Below are 12,474 nucleotides of genomic sequence, written 5' to 3' on the forward strand. Positions count from 1 at the left end.
AATAAAACTATATTTAAAAAATAATAATAATAATAGTGCCTGCAGGTCTAGCTGCGGTGAACTTGCCACAGCCAGGACCCGAAACAGGTGTTATCACCTTTAGCTCCCACTACTGCATGCCAAATGCCAGTCTAACCCTCTAGCGTGGTTTCCTGTGGGCCCCCTGGACCCTGCCTTGCCCATAGCTCGAACCCCACTCACCACGACTCCCTGCTCTCAGGGGTAACTTTATACCTTCTCCCCATCCATCTGTCCTACAATACTAATCCCTTCCTCCCACTTACGCTTGTAACGCACAATTCCTGACTCCGGTACCATTTGCTTATCCGTTCTCTGTGAACATCAGCAAGTGTTTCCATAGGGGAATCGGGAAGCACCAGGGTACAGAAGGCAGACACCGTCTGCGTGCTGTTTCCTCTTGTCCCTTGGGCGCTCATTATCTGCTCACCCCTCATCCTAACGCTCAGACGGGAACCAGCGTGCCTTCCTCTGGCAACGTCAGGTGCCCTAGCACTGCCTGTGCTTAGATGAGGTTATCAAAGCTCCATAGCGACACACACATGCAGGGATCGAGCGTCACCACTGGCTTCTCGTCTGCGCTTTTTAAATTCTGACCCCGGATCGTGGTGACCTTCCTTGTAAGGGGATGAGCAAACACATGCTCACCGAGGCACCAAGGTGCAGACCACCCTCCTACAGTCACTAGGTGGAGAGTCGGAAACACCCGTGTTCGCTTGGAACACCCGTATTCAGCAAAATAAAATGAAGATTGCAAATGTCACGTTCTTCTCCGTGCCGGCTGCTCTAACAGGACGCGGTGGCCTGGTGGCTGCTGACCCATAGAGTATGTTCCTCACAGTTCGGGATGCCTAAAAGTCCAAGATCCCAGCACCTGCAGATGCCATGCCTGCGGGGGCCCTCCTCCTGGGTCGTGGATGGCTGGTTTCTCAACGTCCTCACATTCGAGGGGCACAGGGGACTCTGGGGTGTCTCCCAAGGGGCACTAATGCCAGTGATGACCTAGTTCATTGACGACCCTCCTGACCTAACCAACCAGTCACCTCCCAAAGGCCCCGCCTCCTCCTACTGTCACCTTGGGGGCGAGGGTCTCAACCTAATGCATTTGGCGGGATGCAAACATTCTGTCTGCAACAGTCACTCATTGGACAGATTTATTGAGAAGTTATTACGTCTCAACTTTATGCCATTCTGACAAAGTGGCTTGGATCTCAGTTGTTTTCATCCCAATATAACTGCTGCTAAGAAAGAAAGAAAGAAAGAGAGAGAGAGAGAGAGAGAGAGAGAGAGAGAGAGAGAGAAGGAAAGGAAGGAAGGAAGGAAGGAAGGAAGGAAGGAAGGGGAAAATATGAAAACTCCATGCTGTTTTATAACCCCTCCAGACAAATATTTCCTCTCCCTACCAGGGACTCAACCAACTACGGGTTTAAGACCCAGGATCCTGACTGCCTTTGAAATGCTGCCCCGCTCACTCTGTCCCTCGGTGGGTTGCTGATCCGCAGGCTGTCTATGTCCCGAAGATTTTTGCACCGATTCTTTTTTGCAAAAAGACTAGAGGCAACGCTGAGAAATTAGAGTGCACCACAAGGCACACATCACAGTCGTTGATGCTTTCAGCTTATTATTTAGTGACTAAACGGTACCTCTGCAGGTGAGGGGACGAGTTCTCCTTGGGACGCAGCTCACCAGGTCCTGTTTCAAGTCGAAGGGAACGAAGCCACTGGTCCACCTTAAATCATCTGCTTTTTAAATATTGGGAGCAAAGTAAAACATGGAGTCATACAAGTAATTTGTAGGTTAGAAAAGAAACGAATGTGGGTTTTTATTCTGAGGAAAGCATTTATCATCACCTTGGATGCTACCTTGATTAAAAAATAATGAATTTACATCTTCCCGGCCTGAATTGATTCGAAGGTTTCTAACAACGTGAACAGTATTTTCAAAATGTAATTGATCTTCCCTTTGACAAAAATGAATTACAAAAAGGGGCAGACATGCTCAGAAACACTGATTGTCTCCAGCCGAGAGCAATACAGCCCTCGTCTGGCATTTTCAGGACAAGACCAGTCACCCATCCAGAACATCTTCCACACAATTCAAATAAAAACAACAAAAACAACTTTTTGAGCAATTGAGATTCAAAATTTCAATTAACCCCTCTTCATTCAAGGTCATAAGAATAAATATAATGTTTTGTAATAATCATAAAAAAAAAAACACACAGGCCAACTAACTTACAGAAATTCTAGATGTGTTCATGTTGTTAAGGGCAGACATGAATTGCCTCAAATTTCCTGAACTAATTAGAATTAATAGTTTAAATTCGAGGCAATAAGGAATCAAAGATTTTTTTTTCCCTCTAGCTTTGTTGAGATACTAGAGGCCTGGTGCATGGAATTCGTGAATGCATAGGGTACCTAGGCCTGGCTGATGATCAGGGCTGATCTGTAGGGTGACCGGTGGGGTGATGGGCGCCCCCCCCCCCCCCCACTGGCACCCACTATGGCTGGCCTGGGGCCTGTGGGCTGGAAATAGCTCCTGCATTGAGCGTCTGCCCCCTGGTGGTCAGTGCATGTCATAGTGACTGGTTTTTCTGCCATTTGGTCGATTTGCATATTAGGCTTTTATTAGATAGGATGGTTGATGTGTTACATTGAATGTTTAAGGCAGGCGTCTTCAAACTACGGCCCGCGGGCCACATGCGGGTGTTTTTGCCGTTTTGTTTTTTTACTTCAAAATAAGATATGTGCAGTGTGCATAGGAATTTGTTCATAGTTTTTTTTAAACTATAGTCCAGCCCTCCAACGGTCTGAAGGACAGTGAACTGGCCCCCTGTTTAAAAAGTTTGAGGACCCCTGGTTTAAGGTGTTCAAAGTAGCGATTGGAGACACATAAATATTGTGAAATGTTTACCATAATAAGGTTACTTTTCTATTACCTCACACAGTTACACTATTTTCCTTCAGGAATGCAAAAACTTTTAAGTTCTACTCTTTGAACAGCATTCAGCTATACAATATGGGCTTGTTAACCATAGTCCCAATGCTGTGCAAGACACCCCGAAATTTATTCATCTTATATCTGGACATTTGCATTCTTTAACCAGCATCACCCGCCCCCACCCAACAACCACCACTCTGCTCTCTGTTCCTAGAAGTTTGGTATTTTTCGATTTCACCTATAAAGAGATTGTACATTGATTGTCTTTCTCTGTCTCACTGGTTTCACTCAGCATAACGCCCTCGAGGCCATTCATGTTCTCACAAGTGGAAGGACTTCCTTCTTGTCATGGCTGAGTACCATCCTGTGATATACCCGCTACGTTTCCTTCATCCATCCGTCCGTCGGTGGGCACATCTGTCACGTCCATGTCTGGACTGCTCTAAGCTAGTCTGCCAGGAGCACAGGGTGCAGGTGTCTCTGTGAGATAGCGACTGTTTCATTCCGACATCCACACGTCAGAAAGTCCAGCAAGCATTCAGGGGAAGGGAATTGGTCTCCAGCTTCGGAGGGGAAACCACTCCAAATTTAATGAGCACATCTTTTAAGTACCATGGAGGGCCCATAAGAAATCCACCCACTCCTGCTCACCTCTAGCCTACCCTTCCCTCCATGACTTCCTCACTGCACCAACACCACCCACACACATCAACAGCAACACACACACACATCAACACACACCAACACACCAACACACACACACACACACACACAGCAACACACACACACAGCAACACCATCCCACACCAACTACCCACAGCAACACCATCCCACACCAATACACACACACACACACACACACACATCAACACACACACACACACCAACACACCCACACCAATACATACACACACCAACACATACCTACACTAACACACACCTGCACCAACACACCCACACCAATACACACACATCAACACACACATACATCAACACACATACATCAACACACACACACCAATACACACACACACCAATACACACACACACACATCAACATACACCCACACCAACATACCCACACCAACAAACCCACACCAACATACCCACACCAATACATACATATACCGATACACACACACCAATACATACACACACCAACACATACCTACACTAACACACCCCTGCACCAACACACCCACACCAATATACACACACCAACACACCCACACCAGCACACACACATTCACATGCATGTACACACCCATACACACACATTTGTCCCATTTTTTCTTTGTCTTCAGAAAGAAAGCTTAGGTGGCTTTTTAAAAAATACTATGGTGTGGGGTTTTTGTGTTTGTTTTTGGTTTTACAAAGCATTTAAATAAGACGAAGCTTTATTTTTATTTTTAAATTTTTTGGGGAAAAAACAGATTCAAGGTCTCCAGAGTTAGTAACTGAGCAGCAGTAACATATCATCAGAGGTCATGGCTTATTATGAAAACTACAGGTCGCGTTGGCTCAAATCATCTATGCCAGCGAGAGGAAGATATACCGGTGTTAGCATGTGGCAGGCATGGCCCTGACCCCTGACTCTAGAACTAAATGATGTGCCGCTGAAGCAGAAAGAGACCAATTTCCACGAGCTTCATGTGAGGAGCAGTTTCTTTAGTCTCACCATCTGCTGCAAAATTTTCCTGCCTGCAAAACTGTATTTTTACTCCCCACCCTCCAGCCCCTTCCAATGCTGTGATGAACAAGAAGAATTATTGAAAATGAGAACTATTTCCATACGCATTTCAAAGCCCTCGTTATGGGAGCAGAGCACCAATTTCATTTTTGAGAGCAGACTTCAGCTTCCAGCATACGGGAGTTTTCACTGGTTATGAGTTATAGCCCCACGGGAAACATGCCTTTTGATGTTTGGAGATGGTGGGAACAGGATCCCCCTTCCAAGTGCGCATGATCTGTCACAGGCTCGACAAGACCTAGGCCTGGGTTAGCACAACCCCGGTTACACCTCTCGTCCACGTCTCTTATTAGAGGGGGGAGCACGGGTCATTGGACCAATTCACAGAAAGTATCTATGGAGACACATGTAGGAAACAGCTTAGCTGGGTCCTGGCGCTGGAGGGGACCACCCTGGGTGGGTGTGTCTAGTGCTCAATGCGGCGGACACGGATACAGACAGAAAGATTAGTGAAAAACAAGCACATCAGGGGACTGTGACTGCTTTCTAAGTTGATAGGAAAAGCTTGATATAAAGAAAAACGCAGGATTCTATGAGAGCTGAGAGCTGGGCGAAGGACACCAATCCGCGGTGAAGAAAGGCCGGGTGAGAAAGGGCAGTGGTGGGGCCAGACCAGGGAGTGAGAGTCAGCAGATGGGGGGGGCTGGCTAGGAATGAGCTGGGCTTTTGCAAACAGCTGCTGGGTGAGTCCCACATCCCGCGTGGCGTGCCTGTGGAGCGAGAGGCGGCGAAGGATGGCAGTGTGAGCTGACGAGGTGGGACGATGAGACTGTGAGCCTCTCAGGAGCACGGAGGTCTCGGGGTGTGGGCACGGGGAGGACAGGGACAGAGAGAAGCTGAGCCGGACCCCGAGGAGAAAGGATGAGCAAGTCCGAGTGCTGGCCACAGGGCCGGCGGGGAGGAGAACAGGGAAGAAGTGTGATAGGAAAGCTGGTGGCAGGGGAGTTATTCTGAGTCTCCCCTACCAGCATCGAAGAAGGGACAGCTTGTGGGACCCTCCCCCCCAAAGGCCCGGGTTCTCAAGGCCCGGCACCCCTGCCCTCGGGACCATGGCTGGGTCTCCCCTTGGTCGTCCCCCGCTAGCCCATCGCCGAGGTCACATTCCCAAGGTCCCTGTCTCCCCTGCTGGTTCCCACTCCTGCCCTTGCTTCCAGGACGTCCTCTCCAGTGGCCGCAGGCTGAGCTACTGAGGGCTCACGAACAGCGTGACCCCTTTCCTCCCCGTGAAGGGAGAACGTGGGGACTGTGAGAACCGCACGGTCCCCTTCAGAGGGAGTTTGAAGGGGTCCCTGCTATAGATGCTCAGATTGGAGCTCACATCGTTGACACCAAAGCCACACCGTGCCACACTTACTAGTGGTCATCGTCATTACAGAGACTGGAACTTTCCATCCAACAAAACGCTCTGCAGGGCCCGACTCTGGCCCGTAAGGATTATTCACAAAAGTCTGTGGTCTCACGTTAAGAGCAATCGAACAGCCGAAACCGGTTTGGCTCAATGGATAGAGCGTCGGTCTGCGGACTGAAGGGTCCCAAGTTCGATTCCGGTCAGGGGCATGTACATTGGCTGCGGGCGCGTCCCTGGTGGGGGGTGTGCAGGAGGCAGCTGGTCGATGGTTCTCTCTCATCGATGTTTCTGGCTCTCTGTCCCTCTCCCTTCCTCTCTGTAAAAAATCAATAAAATATACAAAAAAAAAAAAGAGCAATCGAACAAAAATAAATGGATAACCCAACAGACCGAGACATTATTATCCCTTACTATGGTAAAAATAGTTGCAGGATGGAAGCCAGTTTTTTGGGGTTTTTTTTTTTTTTTTTTTTTTAGAAAATAAATGTCCAGGCCTGGCCAGCGTGGCTCAGTGGTTGAGCATCAACCTATGAACCAGGAGGTCACGGTTTGATTCCTGGTCAGGGCACAGGCCCGGGTTGCAGGCTCGATCCCCAGTCGGGGGGGCATGCAGGAGGCAGCCAATTGATGATTCTCTCTCATCATTGATGTTTTTCTCTCTCTCTCCCTCTCCCTTCCTCTCTGAAATCAATAAAAATATATTTTCAAAAAAGATAAAGTAAACAAATGTCCAAACCCATTTTGGACAATTTATTTCCTCCCTGGATTTTACTTCTCCTGTGCAGCCTTACGTACTAAGAAAGTTCTAATGTCCTCCCCTCAAAATAGCTAAGAACAAGCTAAAGACTTTTAATGATAAGATACTGCTGGGTTACCAATATTTTAGGGCACTTGAGTGTCCTATAAAATTCTTTCCTTCATGCGGGAAGATAAATGTAGATAAAGCCTAAATCTCCTAGGCCAGCTCATTCTCCTTGAGCTCTCACGGATGCTAATTTTAAGGCTTATTGATGCGCCAGAGAGAGAATGAAGTGCCAGCCTCGCCCGTGGTGGAGGGCAGCTCCATGGACTTGATTCCCGTGTCCCAGAGGACAGCGGGTCCGGAAGAGTCCATTCAGCTGGACCACAGACAGCCATCTCCGCACCCTCGTTAAAGGATTTCTCCCCGCCACGAACGAGTGCCTGCTATCGCGCCATAAATCACGCCAGGGAAGCGACTGTCTCCTGGATGCATCATTGGAAAATCGATGACTTTTGCAGAGGAAATGTAGATAGGTGTGCGCCCTCCTTTTCTAACCCCCTCCTCTCATTCTCCCAAAGAAAAAGACTCAGCGAGGGAGGGATAGGGAGTAAGTGGTAGACGTGGAGAGGGAAGGACCCTATTGTTGACCTAGACAGAAACTGGAGGTTTGTGTTACTTGCCACCGGAGCGGGGAAATGTTATTTTCTCCAGGCCCACTCCCACGGCAGCCTGGGTCCTGTTCCTCTGTAGTATTCTTCTTTTAAGATGCATTTGTATTGATTTCAGAGGAAGGACAGGGAGAGAGAGAGAGAGAAACATCCATGATGAGAGAGAATCATGGATCGGTTCCCTCCTGCACGCCCCCTACTGGGGGATCAAGCCCACAATCCTGGGCATGTGCCCTGACCCGGAATAGAACCGTGACCTCCTGGTTCCTAGGTCCATGCTCAACCACGGAGCCACGCCGGCCAGACCGCCTTATTCGTTTAACCCCTTGTCCACATCTCTATTAGCCACTTGCTCTCTCATTAGCTCATGGCCTCTCGAAGTAAGATACATTTCATTCATCTCCGAATCCCTGGAAGTTAGCAAAATAAACCAACAACCCCCTTCTTGGAAGGTCCGGTTTCACTAACTCAGCCGTAGTATCTTACTTTGAGGGATTTTTTAAAAGGAGCGATATATAATGAAATAATTATGAAACTCTTTCGGAAAGACTTTTTATTTTATCGCGCACATTGATTTCCATCCCATTATCACAGAAGGGAAGAATGCTCTGGGACTAGACAAAGCCACAAAAATAATGAAGTGCAATTTCTTTGTAGTTTATGTTTGTTTCACTATCCATAATGATTCCTTTGCTTCTCAATTATCATGGATGTGAAGAGGCATTTGGTAGGTATCATAGCACCAAATATACTCCCCAGCCATTTAACAAGTACCCGGATTTATAGTTTTTATTATAGTGTGTTTCCCTGTTTCTATAGAAATGTGCAGCGATGTCCCTTTATTCCTCTCTTGTAGCGTGCACTACTTCCTCAGGCCCGAGGGAAAGGCCGTACTGCGTAAAAGGTGCTGTGTTTTATGAATCTGGGAAATGAGCGGACCGTGGCTCAGATGCCACCCAGGGGTGCAGTCCCAGCGGCATTTCCTGGGTGTGAGTCGTCAGCCATCACGTGGGAGGGATCACGTGGGAAGCCACCGCATCACTAACAACAGCGGCACTGGTCAGTAGGAATGGCAGTTGTCTTTGAAGAGATGAGCTAGAGCCCGGCCGGCGTGGCTCAGTGGTTGAGCATCGACCTATGAACCAGGAGGTCAGGGCTCGATTCCTGGTCAGGGCACATGCCCAGGGTTGCAGGCTTGATCCCTGGTGGGGGTTGTGCAGGAGGCAGCCAATGGATGTTCTGCTCTCACACTGATGTTTCTCTCTCTCTCCCTCTCCCTTCCTCTCTCGCTAACAAAGAATCTTTCAAAAAATAAAGTCATACTGTGTGCCTGGCCTTACTCATCGGAACTACTGACATGCAGACAAAAGCACGCCTGGTGGTGGAAATGATTTGTGACGAACATCCCTGCCTTCTCCTGGGGTCCTGGCCGAGTGCAAGGAGGCAGCAACGGGACACGAGGTCTCTCATATCCCAATGGACCCCATAATTTTGAGCTTATGTTTGTCATTATCAAACACGCCAGCTACCTAACCTGCAGCCTTAAAGATCATGAATGGCCCTCCAGCAACAGGAAGTTCCTTCCACAGAAGCCCCTTCCCAAGACGATGCTTTCACATCCCTCCGTCACCCGCGGAGCCCTTTCCTGTGGCTCGTCTTCTGACACGCATCCTGAAAGAGCGTCTTCAGATCTCAAAGCTCTCACAGAAGAGAAGGGAGACCACAGAACGGTGCTCTTGTGTGCCTTCCTCTCTAACTACCCCCATGAAAGAAACAGGCGTCTGTCAAGTAGGGGCAGATGTTCGTGTGGACACACAGAAAACCCAGGGGAAAGCGAGGCAGGCGTGTCCCACACCAGGCTTCTCCCTCGTTTGCAGGATGGAGGGCCCCACTTCCCCTCCCTGTTCTCATTTTGTTGTTGCTGTTGGAGAGTCACTGACGATCAGCGCCACGCCTGACACTGACCTCAGACATGCGTCACTGCACTTATGCACGGGTCTACCTCAGGACGACAAGGGCAATGCGGGACTTGTGAATCATGGCTCTATTAGAGGTGGGAAAGTCAAAGACTGAGAAGGCTACGGATTTACAAACGTGGGAGGCAACGCGTCCAGGTGAATGGAGGCAGTTTGAGATCTCCAAGCACACAGCGTGTGTCTGGATCATACGCTGCATCAGACCACGTTCCAGGCCACCTGCTCCATTGTCTCTTTTTCTCTTTTTTTAAATATAGCTTTTATTGGTTTCAAGGAGGATGGGAGAGGGAGAGAGAGAAACATCAATGATGAGAGAGAATCTTTGATCAGCTGCCTCCCACATGCACCCTACTGGGGATCGAGCTTGCAACCTGGGCATGTGACCTGACCAGGAATTGAACCGTGACCTCTCGGTTCATGGGTTGATGCTCAAACACTGAGCCACTGTGGCCAGGTGCTCGGTTGTTCTTTAGGCGATGGGCTTTTCAGCTGCTGCCCTTGAGCTCGAACTCTTCATCGTGGAGCAGAGCCCGGCCTCTGCCCTTCACCCTATACTATGGAGCTGCCCGCTGCTCTCAGTGGTGCTGATGGCTTGGGAGGAAATAAAGGGCTTTTACTATGGTATCCGCCCACAGAGAGCTAAGGATCTCTCTGGAAAGACAAAATACAAACATAAAAATGCAAAAAGTTCTGAACTTATTATGGATGTTAATAAGTCCCAACATTTATCATTGATTGAGCAAGAACTATGTTAGAAGGCCACTTACATACATGATACTCCATCCTTTTTTTCTTAATCATTTTTTAATCTTTCAATTACAGTTGACATACAATATCTTATTAGTTTCAGGTGTACACCCCAGTGATTAGACATCATCTAGCTTCCTAAGTGATCACCCTGATACATCTCCTCCATCTGTCACCATCCATAGTGACTGGGATATTATTGGCTCTGCTTCTTATGTGGTGCTGTACATCCCCATATGCTGTTTTGTAACTACCAATTTGTACTTAGTGATCCTTTCACCCTTTTCGCCTGTTCCCCCACTCATCTTACAAACGTGGCATTTATTACCCCGAGTTTAAGAAAGAAGGATCTAGGGCCAGGGAGGTTAGGTGACTTGCCAAATTACAGAAATAGGACGTTGGGGGCTTTGATTTGAACAAGGTCTGCTTAGATCCGAATTCTGCGCTATAGCCAATATGCCATGTTTTCTATACTTAAAATGTGTTTTACTGGCAAAAAAGTTATCCATTGGTATTTATATCCTTTGATATCATCACCAGAATTTTGGGCCTCTCCTCAAGACAAAATATATTAGGAAATGAGACGAGATGTTAGTGCTAAATGGTTTTGAGACTTCCAGACTCCCATTGCATTGGGAATCATTTTGCACAACTCAAATATTTTATCTGGATAACACTCAAGGTTTTCCAGATAAAATTCTTTGCTTTCTCTCCATAGAGTACTGGTTAATTACTTTTGTATTGTTCCTTCCTAGGAAGTCTCTTAATTTTCTTTGTAATGTATATTTCAATAATTGGTCTTCTAAATGAATGCACAATTATAACAAGAAAAACGTCCTCCCATAACACACACACACACACACACACACACACACACACACACAGGAAATGATTAAAATCCTCACTTAATCTTTGTTACAGTAGTATTCAAAAATCATAATGCCATTTTTAGGTTTGCTGTTACCTCACTGTTTGATTTCATAGCACCTTCACTCCTGAAAAAGGGTCTTAATCAAGTTACTTTAGAGATTCTGTTCCAAATCTGCAAGGCATCATTTGTGATAACTGGAAACAACTTCAACCAAAACTAATAGTGACTAATATAGATGATTCACCATTAAGAGAAATAACCTGTGTTCATTGTACCATAGCCAGAAATGTTATTTAGTTGGTGGCTGCCATAGAGGTGGGTCTGATTTATTCTAAGTTGTAGATATTTTCCACATTTTGAAGATGATGGACTAAAGGATGTAAATCATTTGCCAAATGTTTTAACCAAGAAGTGGGGTCATCTGGATTTGCCCTCAGATCTGACTTCCTCAAGCATACTGCCTCCTACCCCAGACCCATGGTCATCAAACTGCGGCTCGCGAGCCACATGCGGCTCTTTGGCCCCTTGAGTGTGGCTCTTCCACAAAATACCATGGCCTGGGCGAGTCTATTTTGAAGAAGTGGCATTAGAAGAAGTTTAAGTTTAAAAAGTTTGGCTCTCAAAAGAAATTTCAATCGTTGTACTGTTGATATTTGGCTCTGTTGATTAATGAGTTTGCCAACCACTGACCCAGGCCAAGCAATGAAAAAGGGACATACATTGCCCAGCCAGCGTGGCTCAGTGGTTGAGCATCGACCTCTGAACCAGAAGGTCAAGGTTCGATTCCCTGTCAGGGCACATGCCTGGGACAGGCTTGGTTCTCAGTAGGGGACGTGCAGGAGGCAGTTGACCAATAGTTCTCACTCATCAGTGATGTTTCTATCTCTCTCTCCCCTCTCCCTTCCTCTCTGAAATAAATAAAAATATATTTTTTTTAAATAAAAAGGACCACACATGAATGAGCCACCCATTGTGGGTGCTTGGCTGGTTGAGCACAAGAATTTTCTCGTCCAGGCAGAAGGAAGTGGAGACACGGAACCTAGAGGGCAACCAGGGTCCATCACTGGTTTTGACCACCTGACTGCTGATGGACTGGCTTGAGACTCCATCTCCAGGAGACCTGAACCCATAATTCAGTCCAGTCTGAGTCTGCTGATGTGGGTCTTCTCACGAGTGACTCCACTTGGAGCTCTTATCCTGTTTTTAACACACTTTACCATCAAACATCCCATTCAAAACAGACACAGGGAAAACGACAGGCACTCAGAATTCCGCATGTGTGTTATTACGTTGACGTTTAGATGGCTGAGCTCTCCCAACTTCCTCAACACAAATGTGGTGCTTACACCATGCCCGGCTTTTCATGCCACCCAGGGAGAGACAACGCCCTGCGGAGAACTGCCTCCCGTCAAAA

This window comes from Eptesicus fuscus, chromosome 18 (assembly GCF_027574615.1).
Source record: "Eptesicus fuscus isolate TK198812 chromosome 18, DD_ASM_mEF_20220401, whole genome shotgun sequence".
Classification (NCBI taxonomy): domain Eukaryota; kingdom Metazoa; phylum Chordata; class Mammalia; order Chiroptera; family Vespertilionidae; genus Eptesicus; species Eptesicus fuscus.